Raw genomic sequence first — 16,725 nt, forward strand, 5'->3', positions numbered from 1 at the left:
GATAAAGGTTAATATCCAGAATTTGTAAAGAAATCCTTCAACTTAACAGCAAAAAGACAAACGACCCAGTTATAAAATAGGCAAAAGACTTGAATAGTCATCTCTCCAAAGATACACAAATGATCAGAAAGCACATGAAAAGATGCTCAGCACTATTAGCTATCAGGAAAATGTGAATTAAAACCACAATGAGATACAGTGATGGTTAGATTCTGCTGTCAACTTGACCAAGTGACGATGTCTGGTTGTTTGGTTAGGCAAGCACTGGCCTGACCATTGTTGCAAGGATATTTCATTACTGGATGATAAATCAGAAGGCTCATGTATTAAATAATCAGTCAGTTGATTGTATTAAATCATCAGTCAGTTGGTTGTATTACATCATCAGTCAGTTGATTGCAGCTATGACTGATTACATCTACAATCAACTAATTGTGCCTCCCACCAATGAGATGATCTAATAAGTTGAAGACTTTTAAGGAAGAAGAGAGACTTTTTCACTGCTTCTTTGCCAGTGAGCCTCTCCTGTGGAATTCATCCAGACCCTCCATCAGAGTTGCCAGCTTCACAGCCTGCTCTATGGATTTTGGACTCTTCCATTCCATGATTGTGTGAGACACCTTTATAAATCTCATATTTACAGATATCTCCTGATGGTTCTGTTTCTCTGGAGAACCATGACTAATACAGATACCATTTCACACCCAGCAGAAGAGCTGCTATTTTAAAAAATGCAAAATGCAAAAAAAAACATGTTTTGGAGAGGATGCTGATAGTAACATCAAATGGTACAGTAGAAGACAGTGTGTTGTTCTTCAGAAAACTGAGTATAGAACTACTATATGACCCAGAAATCCAACTACCAGGCTATATACCCAAAATAATTGCAAGTATGGACTGGAACGGATATTTGCACACCGACATTCATAGCAGCATTATTCACAATTGTTAAAAGATGGAAATAACTCAAATGTTCATCAACTAACGAATGAATGAATAATACGCAATATATACATACGAGAATATTATGCAGCCATAAAAAGGAATGAAGTCTTGATACCTGCAACAACATGGATGGACCCAGAAGACATCATGTTGAGTGAAATAAACTGGACACAAAAGAACAAGTATTGTATGATCTCACTGATTTTAAATAATTAGAATATGCAATATAGCTTAACAGGAGATGGAGTGGGGGTAGGGAATGGGCAGTTGAAGCTTAAAATGTACAGAATTCCTATTTGAAATGATGGAAATATTTTGGTAATGGATGGTGGTGATGGTAGAGTGTTGTGAACGTAATCAACAACACTCAATCATATATGTATTTATATATATGAATGCGATTAAAAAGGAAAATGTTAGATCGTATATATGTGGTAGCAAAAAAATTTAAATCCATGGAAATACACTATACACACAGTGAACCCCAGGCTAAATTGTGGATTATAGTTAAGAGCACAATATGCTATCATCAATTATAACAAATGTTTCACACCTATGCAAGCTGTTATTAATAGGGAGGTATATTGGAATCCTGTATTTCATGCATGATAATTTTGTAAACCCACAACTTTTCTAATAAAGAAAAAAACATATGATCATTTCAGTAAATACCCATACTTATGAAAAGAAGCCCAGCGTTTAATAAAAGATGAATAGAGGAGAGCATCCATAATCTGAAAAGATGTTAACATTATATTAAGTGGTGAAATGTAATTTTTAATGTGAAAGCTTTACTTCTTAGATAAAGAAATTGACAAGGCCCTTGCTCTCACCATTTCTCTACAGCATCGCCCCTTCAAGGAGGTAAGAAGAAAGGGGAAAAAGTGAAATTTGGAAGTAGGAAGGAAACATGTTTATATTACCAGATAATACATGTGGTGTAAATAGAGTAAAGAAAAGAAACCATAAGCAAAATTTTAGAATTAATAAGGAACTTCTTAGCGAGGTGGCTACATAGGAGTTTTATACAACCTAACTGCATTTCTATATTACATGAAAAAATATGTAAAATTTTTAAATGCCATTAATATGGCATAAAAAATATCAAATACGTAAATATTTTGAAAATGTTCAAGACATCTACATAGGAAACCTATAAACCTTGAATCAGAAGAATTAAAGAATACCTAAATAAATATCATATACTGTTCTTGGATTGAAACACTTAGTTTAAAGATGCCTCTTCATCACAAATTTTTATTTAGCAGTCAATGTATCTAAATAAAAATTCCTGCAATTATTTTTGTGGCAGATGGAAGTTTCTTGATGTCCTTCAGAATAAAAAGAGGCATGGTATCCAACTAAATCTTGAAGAACACAGTCGGACAACTTCCTCTACTAGTTAAAACGATCTTCTGGAACTACTGAGTGAGTGTGGTCTTGGGGCAAGTATAGAAAAGCAGACCAGTGAAACTGAAAAGGGCAAGGAGGCTCATGTAAGAAGAGAACATAATTATTGATTGGTGATTTTGATTTAAAAGAAATAACAACACAAATAACAACCAAAAACCTTAAGTATAAAATTATATGAAGAGTCAGTTACAGAATGTCCTGATAAAAGTGGTTAGAGATGGAGGAATGTTCACATAGTTTACTAAAAGGTTCTGAAGTCTCACAAAGAAATAAACTAATTGCCATGGAACTTAAAGTGAATTCCCTAACAGTGGAGTGAGTTGCTGTATGATGCATCCTGGAAACAGGCTCAAGCAAAACAAAGACTTTCAGCCAACAACCACTTTACTACGTACACAGCACAAAGGATCCAAAAGAGCTGGGAAGGGTTCCTTCTTGACTAGTCTCCTGGGGAGGCCAACTGCTTGTGTCAGGGTTGGTGGATGACAGTTCCCCCTGCCTAACTTCACTGAGAGAAAGGATATGCCTGTGCTGCCTGAATGGTTGGGTTTTTAATATACCCTTGGGGGCAGGGGCAATGAGGAAGATGTGTTCATTAAGCAACCCAAGTGCCCTGGAAACAGCTGGGGCTGTTTAAGGTGGTCTACCTGTGAGCTATTGTGAAATAGAAGCATACAGAACACCTGCGTGCAAACAAGAGGGAAAAGGGAGGGGGTAAGCAAGGACCGGAAGATGGCCACTGAGAGTGACCATGACTTCTTCAAAGACTTGGCCAGAGTTGAGAAACTTCCCAATAGTCAGTTTTCCAGGTCAGTCAGTGAGGATGGTCAGACATGAGCGAGCTGTATGTCTGCTTCATATGTGTTTTTCTAATAAAGATTCCAAGATCTTAAAGATCTTACGTGGTTGTGCACTTGAGAAGGCTGAGGCAATTCCTGTTTTTCAGCCTGCAGCTCAGGAGTGAACATGAAGTTACAGAACTCTGGGATATTTGATGTATTTGATTTATAAAATTGTATATACACAATGTTGCCGTTTTATCAAGCTATTTGTTCAAAATTTCCTTTATGCAAGGAGGGAGTAGTCCAAGAATTTTACTTCATGTCAAGACCACTCACACTTTTTGTCTTCATAAATCTACAAACCTCATTTTACTTCATCTCCAGGGTGGTGATCTAATCCCATGTGCAATTTAAAGTCAGTCTCGGTCTAGTAGTAGATGCAGAAGAAACAAAAGTGTTAGTCCCAGGTATTGGACAGTATGGTAGATCTTAAATGAGGAAGAGATTATTTGCCTCATAACAGGTAGCAAAACCCCTAAAATCTTATTTACACATCCATTTCCCCAAAGCTACTTCAGGGAAGTAATATATCTTATCTTTTTGTTATTCAATACTTCAGTTTTACTCTCAAGCCTGTTTTTTCTTATTTTTTGGGGGGATGGGTGTGCATGGTCCGGGAATCGAACCCTCATGCCTGTTTCTTAATCTATTTAATTTCCTTTAAATTTCTCTCACATAGGACAATTTTTGCTTGCTCTTGGTTCTGTCATTTTCTTTTCAAACCATTCAGTCTCCAAAAGGCTTATTACTGGTCATATTAACTAAGGATGTTTCCCTTTAGAAGAGGAGCCATGGAGGAAGATTATAAATACTTATATCCATATGCATATGTACGTAGGTCTTGTGGCAGACCTGTGAAATGCTGTCCAGATACCCATCAGCAAAGGGCTGGGCGTGCTATCTGTCGACACCCTCAGCTATAGTCTCCTTTAGAGACTGCCTCTGTTGCCTTTGTTCAGGATCACATTCCATATCAGGGTATCCCACAACTGATATTTGATCAGTGAGGTCATATAAAGGCCTGGGCATCTCTCCTTTACTTGGACCAACTTTATAAGTCCATTTGTGCTCCTTTTTGGGGGGGTGTCAAGACTGTTGGTGGACTTATATCACAGTTAAACATCTTCTTGTGCTAGATGCTCTGCTCTCCACAAAGGTTTGTTCAGGGGTGCTTTCTCATGTTTGCATAGGACTTTATTTATATGTATAGGAGTTTTTTTTAATAAAGGCTCATTAAAATTGCATTTCACGTCTACAAGAGCTATCAAATTAAATTTGTTACCCAGCTTCTTTCTATCAAGGCAGCAAAGGATTAAAGTTTCATAATGCACTAGAAAGAAGATAGATGAGAAGGGTGATCACTGGCCAAAATATTACATGAGATCTTTCAAGCATGACCATAGGCAATTGAAAAGACTTTCCGAGGCAGGTCTCATGGGGAAAATCTGCCCTCCCCACACCAGAGTTGGTCCAGAGCCAACGCATTGCCCTCTACAATGGGATATGTGGTCAAGAACTTCGGCCTTCCTGGATAGTCTTGTCCTTCCACATATCTGCATTCTTAATTCAAGCTTTCCTATCAGGGTCCCAAAACCAAGGCGTTCCTCAGGTGTCTTTGCTGAGCCTTCCCTATACAAGGGAGAAGAAGGGCTTGGATGACACTTTCTTCCATGCTGACTCAATACTCAGTACTTTCCCACCCCTGACCTTTCAGCCTTTCCCTAACCTCTGACCCTGGGTCTATAAAATGGCAGGAGCCTTCCTTTGGGGCTCCTTGGCAGTGAGACAACTTTCACATCTACATTGATTTTTCTGACCTTTACCCCGCAGCACCATTCCCTGGAGAAAAGTGGAACCGAGGAGTCAGAGCTCATTCTGGAATTGTCTCTAATTTATACCATCACAGTAAGTGATTAAAGGCTTGACTATTACTTTCATTTTGATTTTTGCCTTAATTGGCCACCTTTGACACCTAGCAGCCCAGTTTCGCTATCTCAGCTCAGCTGTGTACAATAAGGAGTACATAATACCTTAATATTTTTAAAAAATGTAGTCTTAAGTGCATGGTATTTTCTGATTTATTGTATCATTTTAGAATCTCAGATTTAATGTGGAAAATGCATAGGGAATATGCATGAAGTATAATAATTTCACCCTTAAGAAGTCACCCTAGCATGGCCTTACTTGGAACATATTGATATGCTTTCATTTTAGAAAGTGATTTCTGTGATTATTAGGCAAACTGAGTTCTATATTTGTGTCACATGTTATTTATTTAAAAAAGCCAATCATTTAAAAAAGATAAATTATTTATTTTTTGCATGAGGAGACACCAGGAATCAAGCCCGCGTCTTTGGCATGGCAGACAAGAATTCTGCCACTGAGCCACCATCGCACCACCCAAATTATTTAAATTTTAATGTTAATTCTATACTTTCATTTCACAATCTGCATACCATAGAGTATTATTAGATTATATAAGCGTTGTATTAACTTTTGGTTCTTCTATGTATTTATATCTATGATTAATTAATAACCCTTAAATGGATTCATCTGTTATCTCTTTCAAATAAATACATTTCTTAACAGAAAACCCTCTATCAACCTAAGACTTTATCAAAATAATTAACTTTTGCAAATGTAGCTAAACATTCAAAATAATATTTTTAATGACTAACTGGGATTTATAAGTATATGAGTTTAAGAAATATAACATTTTTCAGAAGTCAGAGTTTTTGAAATTCCACTTTAGGTGAACTTTGATAGAAAGATATTCCACTGCAACTTCAAGTTATAGGATGAAAGACTTCAAGTTAAAAATACTATGTATTTCTTTAACTAACAAAATCACTTATTGCAGGTGCTTCAGAATGTTCCCTGGGGACTGCCTTTCTTAAGTAAGATTGCATGTAGTACCAAAGCCATTGTGCTACCCACTTATAATCTACTTTATTATGTGCTAACAGTTTGTAACTATTGGAATGGGGAACAGTGTCAATCTCTAACATTTTCTCCAAGAAATTATAAGAATGGACTTAACGTCTCATGCAAATATTTCTGGGGTAGAATGTTCCTAGGATGAGCCTGATGGAGAATAATTTCATAATTCATTTTTTTATCTTTACATACTGTTCCTAGAATCTATAGCCTAGGATTGCCACTGTTTTGGTAATTCTTTTGTCTTTTTTTCCTATTAGATTTCCATTTTTCTGGACCCCACAAATTTCTAATTTTCACGTTTTCTTATTTGTCATGTTATTACACCTCCCATTACTTGTTGGAAAGGGTCAAAAGAGCACTCCCTTGAGGTTTTAAGATTCTTCTTAAATCCCTGGAGTTCTGCAATTTTCACTGATTTGCCTGTTTGTAGTTATCAATTCTTTGATAGATTGCTTTCTAACCTTTTCTTTGTTTTTAATGTAGTCCCTACTAATGAGGTACTTTGATTTTCAATGTTGATTTTCTCCATCTTTTGATCTTTTTTCTACTCTTCGGAAGAGTCTCTAGTTTTAGTGAAAAAATATGTTACATATTTTTAATTTCTAAGTGCTGTTTTTGGTGGTCCTTACTACAGCTTTGTAAAAGTGTTTGTTGGACCCAGTTTTTTCTTATTTCCTACAGTAAGTTAATTGTAACGTATAGGAAGTCTTCATGTCTGATCCTGTTCTATTTGCTTTGTTCTCTTTCTTTCATGCTGGAGGCGTTTCTCAAATCTCTGCTGTTCCTTGGCTGCCCCATTCATATTTAATGTGGGGTTCACAAAATCTGACTGGAGTTTCTTAGTGTTGTTAACAGGTAGATGTTGTGGTGGACAGCTGTTTTTTTTTTTTTTTTATCAAGGACCCCCAAATGTCATGGATGCAGATTTCCTTTATTCCTGCCAAGTAGCTGAACTTCTGTAAAAGTACCCGCGCTTTACTCAGACATGTAAGCCTAGTTGTTAACACCTGAGCTGGGGAAAGAACGTGAAAATAAGAGGCTATACACTCAGGGAAAGGAGGCACTGAAAAAGACCTAGGTAGGAGTAATAGAGAATAAAATTGGAGTCATTTAGCACAAGTCTGTTAATGAATTTAAAATGTCTACCTCCTTCTTACCAGACTAGCTAGGGGAATGCTCAACCGCACTAAAATGGGTGGCATCTGAAATTCTGCCCCTGCTTACACAAATATTTAAATTGTGTTTTCAATCTTTTACCTCAAAATGGGGGGCTTTGGTTTAAATTTTTTCTTTCCATTAAATTATCTGCCATTTTCATTTCATGCTTCTTTCTTTATATACCATAATCTGTGTTATTACTACCTAAAAATTTTATGAATGATGATATTTAAATTTTTATCCCATTTCCTTGATGTTTGGAGGTGATTCCAACAGAAAAAGGGACGGAATCTACCATCTGAAAATCAGTAATCTCTTTTATTTCATCATATAAATAATTTCATTCTGGTTTTATTTTTAAGAACTGGTTTTCACATTTAATGTTTCTTAGAGGCCCAGCTATTGTACCCTGAGCAGAAGTCCCCTTTTAGTGCCTCATAAGACTTCTTGTGGCATACAGGTACATCTGAAGTCACCTCTAACTTCTATCAATTGCATCTTTCTCTGTGAGAAGTTAAAAGTAGGGCTAAATTGCAGTGGCCAACTCAACTCAAACTGGATAATTAAGCTTATCCTCATGTAAAGCAAGATAAAAGAAAAAATACCTATATGATATTTCTTAAGATGTTCCCCTTTTAGGGATCTAACAAGAATGTAATGCATAGTTTGATTCTTAGATCAAGCATTGTTGACCAAATTAGTAATTGGATTGATATCAGATATTGCACAAAGTATCAATTACCCTGCCTTTTTAATGGCTTTTCCCTAACTTAAAAATAATCCCTAAGTATCTTAGACTAATTTCCAAAGTATTTTTGATATATGTTACCTTTCCATTAGTTTCCGAATTTGATCTTTCCATGAGAAAATTGAAAAATAGTAAATTATGATCTATTTTATTACAGCAGACACACAGAGATGTCTATAAAGCTAAGTATGGAAGAAATAATACTTAACTAATATCAATTATTTCATAATGATTATATTATAAAGAATGCTATATTGTAGGTAGTAGTATTTTTATAATTAAGAGTAATATTGTCTATTTTATACTACATTATGGTTAACATATATTGAACTGTATAAATATTAAGTTAAAATTCTGAAATATTTTAATAAGAGTATATTCATTATTTCTAGAGTTTGTGTATTAAGTGTGATTAAATAGGGCACAGATTAAAGATTCTTCAAGATACGACATCTTTTTAACATGAGACATCTTATTTTTCACAGCTGTTTTAATGAAGGTCCCAAGAGAAAAGAGTCATTCCTCCATATGAGGGATGAATCCAATTATCCCAAAGCATTTGTCAGTTTAGATTTTTGTAAGCAGAAAGAAAATATAACAAGTTTGTAAGTGCTCTAGACTCAACCAGATGTGCCCCCAAAATATTTGACTGTTGTTATCAGTTGAAATTATATGACGAGAAAATAAAAAGCAGTTAACATAGACTTTGTGTACAAAAGAAAATAATGATATTTATTTCTGAGTGAAATATCTAGGTAGAGAAATATCTTAACCAGTACTTATTCTAGAGGATAGCATACATGGGATGCTATTTTGTGTTTGTCTTCTGCTGAATATTACATTTGTGAGATTTATCCATATTGTCCAATAGCTGGATGGCATTTTTATATATCATATAAAGAATTTATTTATCCATTCTCTTGTTGATGGACATTCTGATAGTTTCTAGTTTAGTTGTTTTAAAGGACTCTCCTATTATTATTCTTATGCAAATTTTTTGGTGGATGTATGCATTCGTTTCTATTAGTAATATACATAGAAATGTCATTGTTGGGCCATAGGTATTAATTTGTTCAGGGTTAGTAGATACTTGTAAACAGTTTTCCAAAGTGGGCATAACAGTTTACCCTCACACAACTGTTATATGAAGGTTCCAGTTGCTTCCCAAATGTCCTATAAAATTTTTTGTGCTTTATATATGTATTAATATAGATTTAATTATTAAATAATTGGAATCCAAATAGAGCCCATACATTGCTGTTGTTTAAATTATTATTTATTAGTATTATTATTTATTATTAAAATGCAGATTTCCTTTGACCTTTCACTTCTTTTTTATTCTTTTACCTATATTTTTATTGTTGTTAAAGGAAAAACTGTCATTTTCCCTCTTGAGTTTTTCATAGTCCAGATTTTGCGGGTTGCTTCCCCATGGTATCATTTTACATGTATCTCTGCCTCTGTTTTATTGGTACTGAGCTCTAGAGGTTTAAACACATTCAGGATTGACTGTTATTATCATTTGGCAAGGTTATTTCAAGGACAGTGTCTGCTTCCCTATGAGGATATTTTATGGCTGTCTGTAATTTGGAGAATTGTCTATCCATTATTTCACTAGGTTTTGCAAACAATGATAACCTGACACAGTATTATTACTTTTTAAAATAAAGTGACCCTCATCAACATTTCAGCTACTTTTAAATGAGAAGGGAAATAAATGCTTAATAACTTCCTCTAATTTATCGACTTTGACAGTAATGTATGTATTTCCCAGAGGTGATCAATGAACTTTTATATTTTTAAATATGAACTCATATGTTTAGTACATTTTGATGATTTTCATCCATTTGAAATATTGTGCTTGTTAGTACTTAATTTTTTCTTGTTTTTAGCCAATTCAGTTCCATCCCTGAGTCCTTTTAAAACAACCAACATATTTGTTAAATGTCTTCTTGCTTTCTAATTGGACAAAATATTTCAGGCTCATTTTGTACCTTTTCTGCCACAGATTTAGCATCTCTCATTTCTTCTTGGATCATTAAATTTTATACGTATTAATTATTATTTAAAAGGATGTGTATTGATATGTAAAAGGACTTAAATTCTATTGTGGCAGTCATTTACTATGGAATTATTTAACAGTTTTATTGAATTATAACTGTTGAACTGTAAATTTTGATAAGTTTTGGTATATGTATACAACAAGGAAAATTTCACCATAATAAAATTAATTAATATATCCATTACCCCCAAAGTTTTCTCATGCCCCCTTTGTAATTTCTCCTTCCCACACCTCCATGGTCCCACCCCAGTACCCATGCAGCCATTGATCTGCTTTCTGTCAATGTAGATTACTTTGCATTCCCTATAACTTTATAATACTATATTATAATGCTATATTACAATGTTATACTTTTTTTTTTTTTTTTTTTTTTGGCATCGACAGGCTCTGGGAATTGAACCTGGGTCTCCAACTCGGCAGACGAGAATTCTTGCCACTGAGTCACTATTGCACCAACCCCCAAATTATACAATTTTATACACATGCATACAGCTTTATATATATATAAAGTTATTATACATTTATCTTTTATCTAGCTATTTTCATTCTGTATAATTATTTTGTGATTCATCCAGTTTTCAGCAAGTATCAATAATTCATTCTTTTTTTATTGCTGTGTAGTGCTTCAATTGATATTTGTTTATCCACTCAAACGTTAGTAAACCTATGAATTGTTTTCAGTGTTGTTCTAATACAAATGAAGTTGAAATGAAAATTGTGTTCCACACTTTTTCTGGATATAAGATTTCCTTTCCCCTAGTAGATGCCAAGGAATAGAATGGCTGGATCATATGATAGGAATACGCTAACCTTTTTAAGAAAAACTGGCAAGCTGTTTTCCAAAGGGTTTAAAACCTTTTACCTTCCCACTAGCAATGTATGAAGAAGGTTCCACTTTGTTTTACAACCTTGTCAACACTTTATGCGGCCATTCTTTTTAATTTTAACTATTCTAATTAGTAGTAGTTGTTTTCACTATAATTTTTATTTGTCTTTCCATAACTACTAATAATGTTCAGCATTTTTTCATTTGTTTATGTACCATCTGTGCTGGTTTGAAAGGAAGCATGCCCCCTAAGAAAAGCCATGTTTTAATATAAATCCCATTTCTTAAAGGTAGAATAATCCCTATTCAATACTGTATATTTGAAACTGTAATGAGATCATATCCCTGGTTGATGTGATTTAGTTTAGAATGATTGTTAAACTGGATTAGGAATGACATGTCTCCACCCATTTGAGTGGGCCTTGATTAGTTTCTGAAGTCCTATAAAAGAGGAAACATTTTGGAGAATGAGAGATTCAGAGAGATTCAAAGAGAGCAACACTACAAAGCAGAGAGTCCACCAGCCAGCGAACTTTGGAGATGAAGAAGGAAGACACCTCCCGGGGAGCTTCATGAAACAGGAAGCCAGGAGAGAAAGCTAGCAGATGACACCGTGTTCGCCATGTGCCCTTCCAGCTGAGAGAGAAGCCCTGATTGTGTTCGCCATGTGCCTTCTCACTTAAGAGAGAAACCCAGAACGTCATCGGCCTTCTTGAACCAAGGTATCTTTCCCTGGATGCCTTTGATTGGACATTACTATAGATTTGTTGTAATGGGGACATTTTCTCAGCCTTAGAACTGTAAACTTACAACTTATTAAATTCCCCTTGTTAAAAGCCATTCCGTTTTTGGTATATTGCATTCTGGCAGCTAGCAAACTAGAACACCATCTGTATATCCTCTTTAGTAAAATGTCTGTTCAAATCATTTGCCATAGTTTAATTAGGTTGTTTTTTATTGTTTATAATTTTTATTGTTTATAAATTCTGCATAAAAGCCCATTATTAGATATGTGAATGCAAGTACATTCTCTCAATTGGTGGCTTGTCATTTTTCTTCCTTTAACAGCATATTCTGAATGGCAGAGGTTTTGAATTTTGATGGAGTCCAGCTTATCAATTTTTTTTCTTTATGGACTCTACTTTTAGTATTTATCTAATTTGTTGGTGATTTTTACCTCAACTTTGTTCAGTTTCTGAATACACTTGCATTGATTACATTCAGGTTAATTCTCTAGGAGGATCCTCTGTAGAGCTCCATAGTTTTGTTTCTGTGCGGTTCTCTCTTCTTTGGCATTCTGCCCTGCAAACTTTAGCTGTCTGAATTGAGACCGTCAGCTCAGTCTCCTCAACTCAGGTAGTTTGGTCTCTCCCTGGCTCCCTTGTCATGTGTTATTGACTGAAAACTTTCAAGGCAGTAAGCCGGGGTAATCATAGGATTCATTTCCTTTGTTTCCCAATTCTCAGAGATCACTATACTTTATTGCTTATTATCCAGCAACTTGGCAACCATTGTTTCATATATTTTGTCTAATTTTTGAGTTATTTCAAATGGCAGTGTAAAAAACCCATTTTCACCGAAAGCATGCCAACCTGATGATTTTTTAATAGGCATTTTCATGGTTAGAACTAGGAGTCTAGCTTTTTTATATATGTAAATGTATATATAAAACATAACATATACTTATATTAATATTTTAACTCATAATCAAGAGTAGAGAACTGAGTAACTATATCAATCTTACATCTATATCTACCTTTTCCATACAAACAAACCCAATTCTCAATCAGTCTGACAGAATTAATCAAGCACTTTGCCACTGAATATGCAATGATCTTAAAATTACTATACTAATACTGCCATTCACAATATGAATCCAGAAAAAGTGTGAAATTTTTTCAGTTCTATTATTTGCTCTGATTTTTTTTTTTTTTTTGAGTATGTATCCCAGTAGGGTTAAATTGCAAAATAGAGATTTTAAAGTCAATTGAAATAATTCCTCATTATATGACTAGGTTATCCCACCAACTGTATAGATAGATATGGGTTTATTTGTTTCTTTTTAACATGTACTTTTAGATGTTACTTTTATAAACATTTCATTTTCATGTAACTGCTTGTTTGCAAAGTTACCTCTATCCAGCAAAGATTATGGAAACATTCTTGCTTCTTAAAATGTTGGGTTTTCTTAACTGGTTGTGTTTTTTGCTATAAGAGAATATATCTATTCATATTCATACATGTAGTACTTCTGATATTTCATTAATAGTTGGTAAAATCAAATATATAATTTCTCCATATTGCTTTCTTCAGTTGCAATACAACCTGGAAATTACTCTATTTAGGAATAATAGAAATACTATTATTTGATTAGGAAATAGAGGTGTTCACTATTTCTTTAGCACAACTGCATAATATTCTGCTTTGTGGGCATGACATAATTTATTCAATAAGTCCCTTATGTTTTACAATCTTTTACTATAATAGATTGTGTTGTACTGTGGAACATGCAACATGTCTTACATATGTATATCTTCATTTTTCCTGATTATATTTTTGGTAGATTCCTAGAAATGAGATTTCTGTATATAGCAAATTCTCATGTAATTTCTCTAAGTAGCACCAAATATATGTTCATAAATTAACTTTGGAAGAATTGTGATTTTCATTATGTTAAATTTTACTGTTTAAGAACTTGATTTATCTTTCCATACTCAGCATACACTCTAGATTCTTCTTATGCATTTCTGGCCTAATTTAGTTGCTGCTAGAGAACATTTTCTATATCACATTGATTCTTTGAAATATGTTGAGATTTGTTTGAAAGTCTCATATAGGGTCAATATTTGAAAGAATGTGTATATTGTACCTGATGGATTTTTCAGTCTTTTACTGATCTATTGTTTAATCTCATATATGAAGACATTATATTAGATAAACATGGGTTTTGAATTTTTATCTTTCTAGTTTTTTGAACCTTTCCTCCCTTTGAACAGGCACACTCTCTTTATATAATACTTTTTGTTTTATTTACTTTGTAATTTTTTTGTTTATTTTGTCTTAGATAACCCAGCATTCTTACTGCTAATATATGTGTGATATATCTTTTAAACAGCTTCAGCTTTCAGCTTTTCCGGGCTTTTCAAATATTTTAAGTGTGTTTTCTCTAAAGAGGGTTGTATCCTTTTTTAAATTTATATTTTAGCATGAATAGTAGCATACAACAAACTCAACCCTGACTCTTGTTTTTTAGTCTTAAACTGTGTATCTAGTTAATGAAGTTTGACTTTTGTGATTTTTTATTCCAAAATTTTCATTACTTTTATTTATCTTTTTGCATGCATATGTACATATGAAAGTACACCCACATGGGTGTTGCTGCATCTCTGAGTATTTTGTTTTGCTGGTAAATACATAGGCAGATTAGGATAATGGTTAAGTGCATGGAATTGGGATGATGTGTCTAAATTCAATCTCAGCTCCCTTATTTAGTTAGTTTCATTATTTAATTATACTTTCAGCAACTTATTAATATAATTTATATTTTAAAATTATTTTATAAAACTTTATTTGTTATAAAAAGTATTGTTTTCTCACCTATGAATTAGGAACAGTAGGCATGCTAACTTCACAAATTTATTAGTAGTAGTACATAAGCTCGTACATGTAAAGAATATATAACTGTCACTGGAACAAATTAGCATGGCAGAAGTTTTGTTACTTTTCTTTTTCTTCTTATCATTATTGTTTTTCTCTACAGGTACTATGGCAATTTAAAATGAGAAATAATTTGTATCATTTCTCTAATAAAGGACTACAAATCTTTAGGCCCAAAAGATACCTGAGATAGGAGGTGTGCACAAACATCTGTGAGCTGACATATGAAAAACATATTTGTCAGTAGATCAACAAATTCATTTCAAGACTTTTTTCAAGTATTTTTCATTGTCCTTGAACCTCTCCCCAGCTGAGGTAGAGTGCTACCAGTTTGCAGCAAAGACAACTGATTTCCACAGCAATGAGAACTCCAGTTAAGAGAGGGTAGAGAGTGTACATAACAAAGCACTTGATATGTCCATTAAAGAAGGTAAATTTTTCTAGACTGAAGTGAATTTTTTCTCCATAGTTAAAAAAAAACAACAACAAAGTTCTTTTGTTTTGGCTACTATTGACAGTTTCTTGAGGTTATGCCTATCTTTTTTCCTTGTCTCTGTCTCTTCTCATAGCCTCTATCTTCTTTTTATTCTTTCTCATTATTCTTGCTCTTTGATGTTGAAAGATAAGGATAAACAATTTCTAATAGCTTGTTTTGAGGACACTAATGAAATAGTTTTAAAATAAATGTATATATTATCTGTATAAAGTTAAAAATTCAATCAATTCTTTTGAAAATTTTGAACATTTTCACACAACCATCTGCAAAAATGCATAAGAATTGAGTTTTACTTTCATTTGCATTACAAAAATTCATGAGAAGGCGGTGTCACAGTGGCTCAGTTTTTGCCTGCCATGCCAGAGACCCAGGTTCAATTCCTGGTGCCTGCCACACAAAAAATAAAAAGGTAGAAAAAAATTAATGAGACATGTTTCATTTGCTTTTGTTTCATCCTTTTGTTTTTACCAGATTTATCAGGCGGTAGCAATTAGAGGATTACTCTAAAGAAAATGCAATACAAAGAATACAAAGAAACTGCTGAATTGGGTATTTTAAATCTTAAAATAATTGCTGCTATCTTCCACTTATTCATATTTATCTCTTTGTGTGAAAGGGGGAATCCTATCTATTTATCTATTTGTTATTTTATAAAAAAAGGACTCATCCAGTTAAAATTATGAATAAAGTTGAAATTTCTTTGGTGTCATGCTCCTCCAATAAAGAAGGACAAGATAAAGTATATGCCCCAGGCTGAAGGTGTTCCTAAATTTCCCAGGTTCCAACTTGTACTATGGCTTTCAGTTATCTCTTGCTCAGTGTTCCTTTGTTTGTTCTTCACCCACATTCAAGCCTAAAACTTTGCTCCTTCTGATGACTTGATATTTACTTCTTTTTCCTCTGTGGATCCTGACAGGGCCAACAACTCAGCAAGTTGCACCCCAAGGTAAACATCGGTTCCTTCCTATGGACCCTGCCAACGTCCCATGACTGACATGTATCTCCTATACTACTTGTTAACCACTCTGTTATACATGGTCCCTGCCTAAGCCTTCTCCTCTCTACTTACCATCTGCTAAGCATTTCAGTTCTGATTATAATATCTGACTTATTCTTCCCTATTTAGACCAATGTTGGTTGACTTCTCTGGTTTATGTGTGTTCCAAATTCAAAATATAAATAACTAACTTTAAGACTGGAAGCTGTTGCAGCACCCAGCTGCAAGCACAGCACACTATCAGTGTTCTCCAGCATTTTGTTTCTGTTTGTTTGCTACCACAATGGTCATCATGCAACCAGATTTACGCCTCTAACAATGCAGCACAGAAAGAAAATTACAGGCTGCTATTTTATCAATAATCTCAGGCACAGGTCACTGTAGCCAGTTTCTTTTTTGCTTCTTTCTTCCTTCCTCCCTTCCTTCCTTCCTCCCTCCCTCCCTCCCTCTCTTTCTACCCTAGCTGAATAGATTTCACAGAGGCAGAACAATGCAGGGTTATAGCTCATAAATGACTGGGATTGAAACCCAGTACCTTTATGTTCTGGCTGTATGATCAGAGAGGTATGTTTCTGTGACTCTTTGTTCCCTAACTTTGCATCTGTAAAATGCGTAAAAAATTATTCTTGTATATAAAATTC

Source organism: Tamandua tetradactyla, chromosome 3, assembly GCF_023851605.1.
Source record: "Tamandua tetradactyla isolate mTamTet1 chromosome 3, mTamTet1.pri, whole genome shotgun sequence".
NCBI lineage: Eukaryota > Metazoa > Chordata > Mammalia > Pilosa > Myrmecophagidae > Tamandua > Tamandua tetradactyla.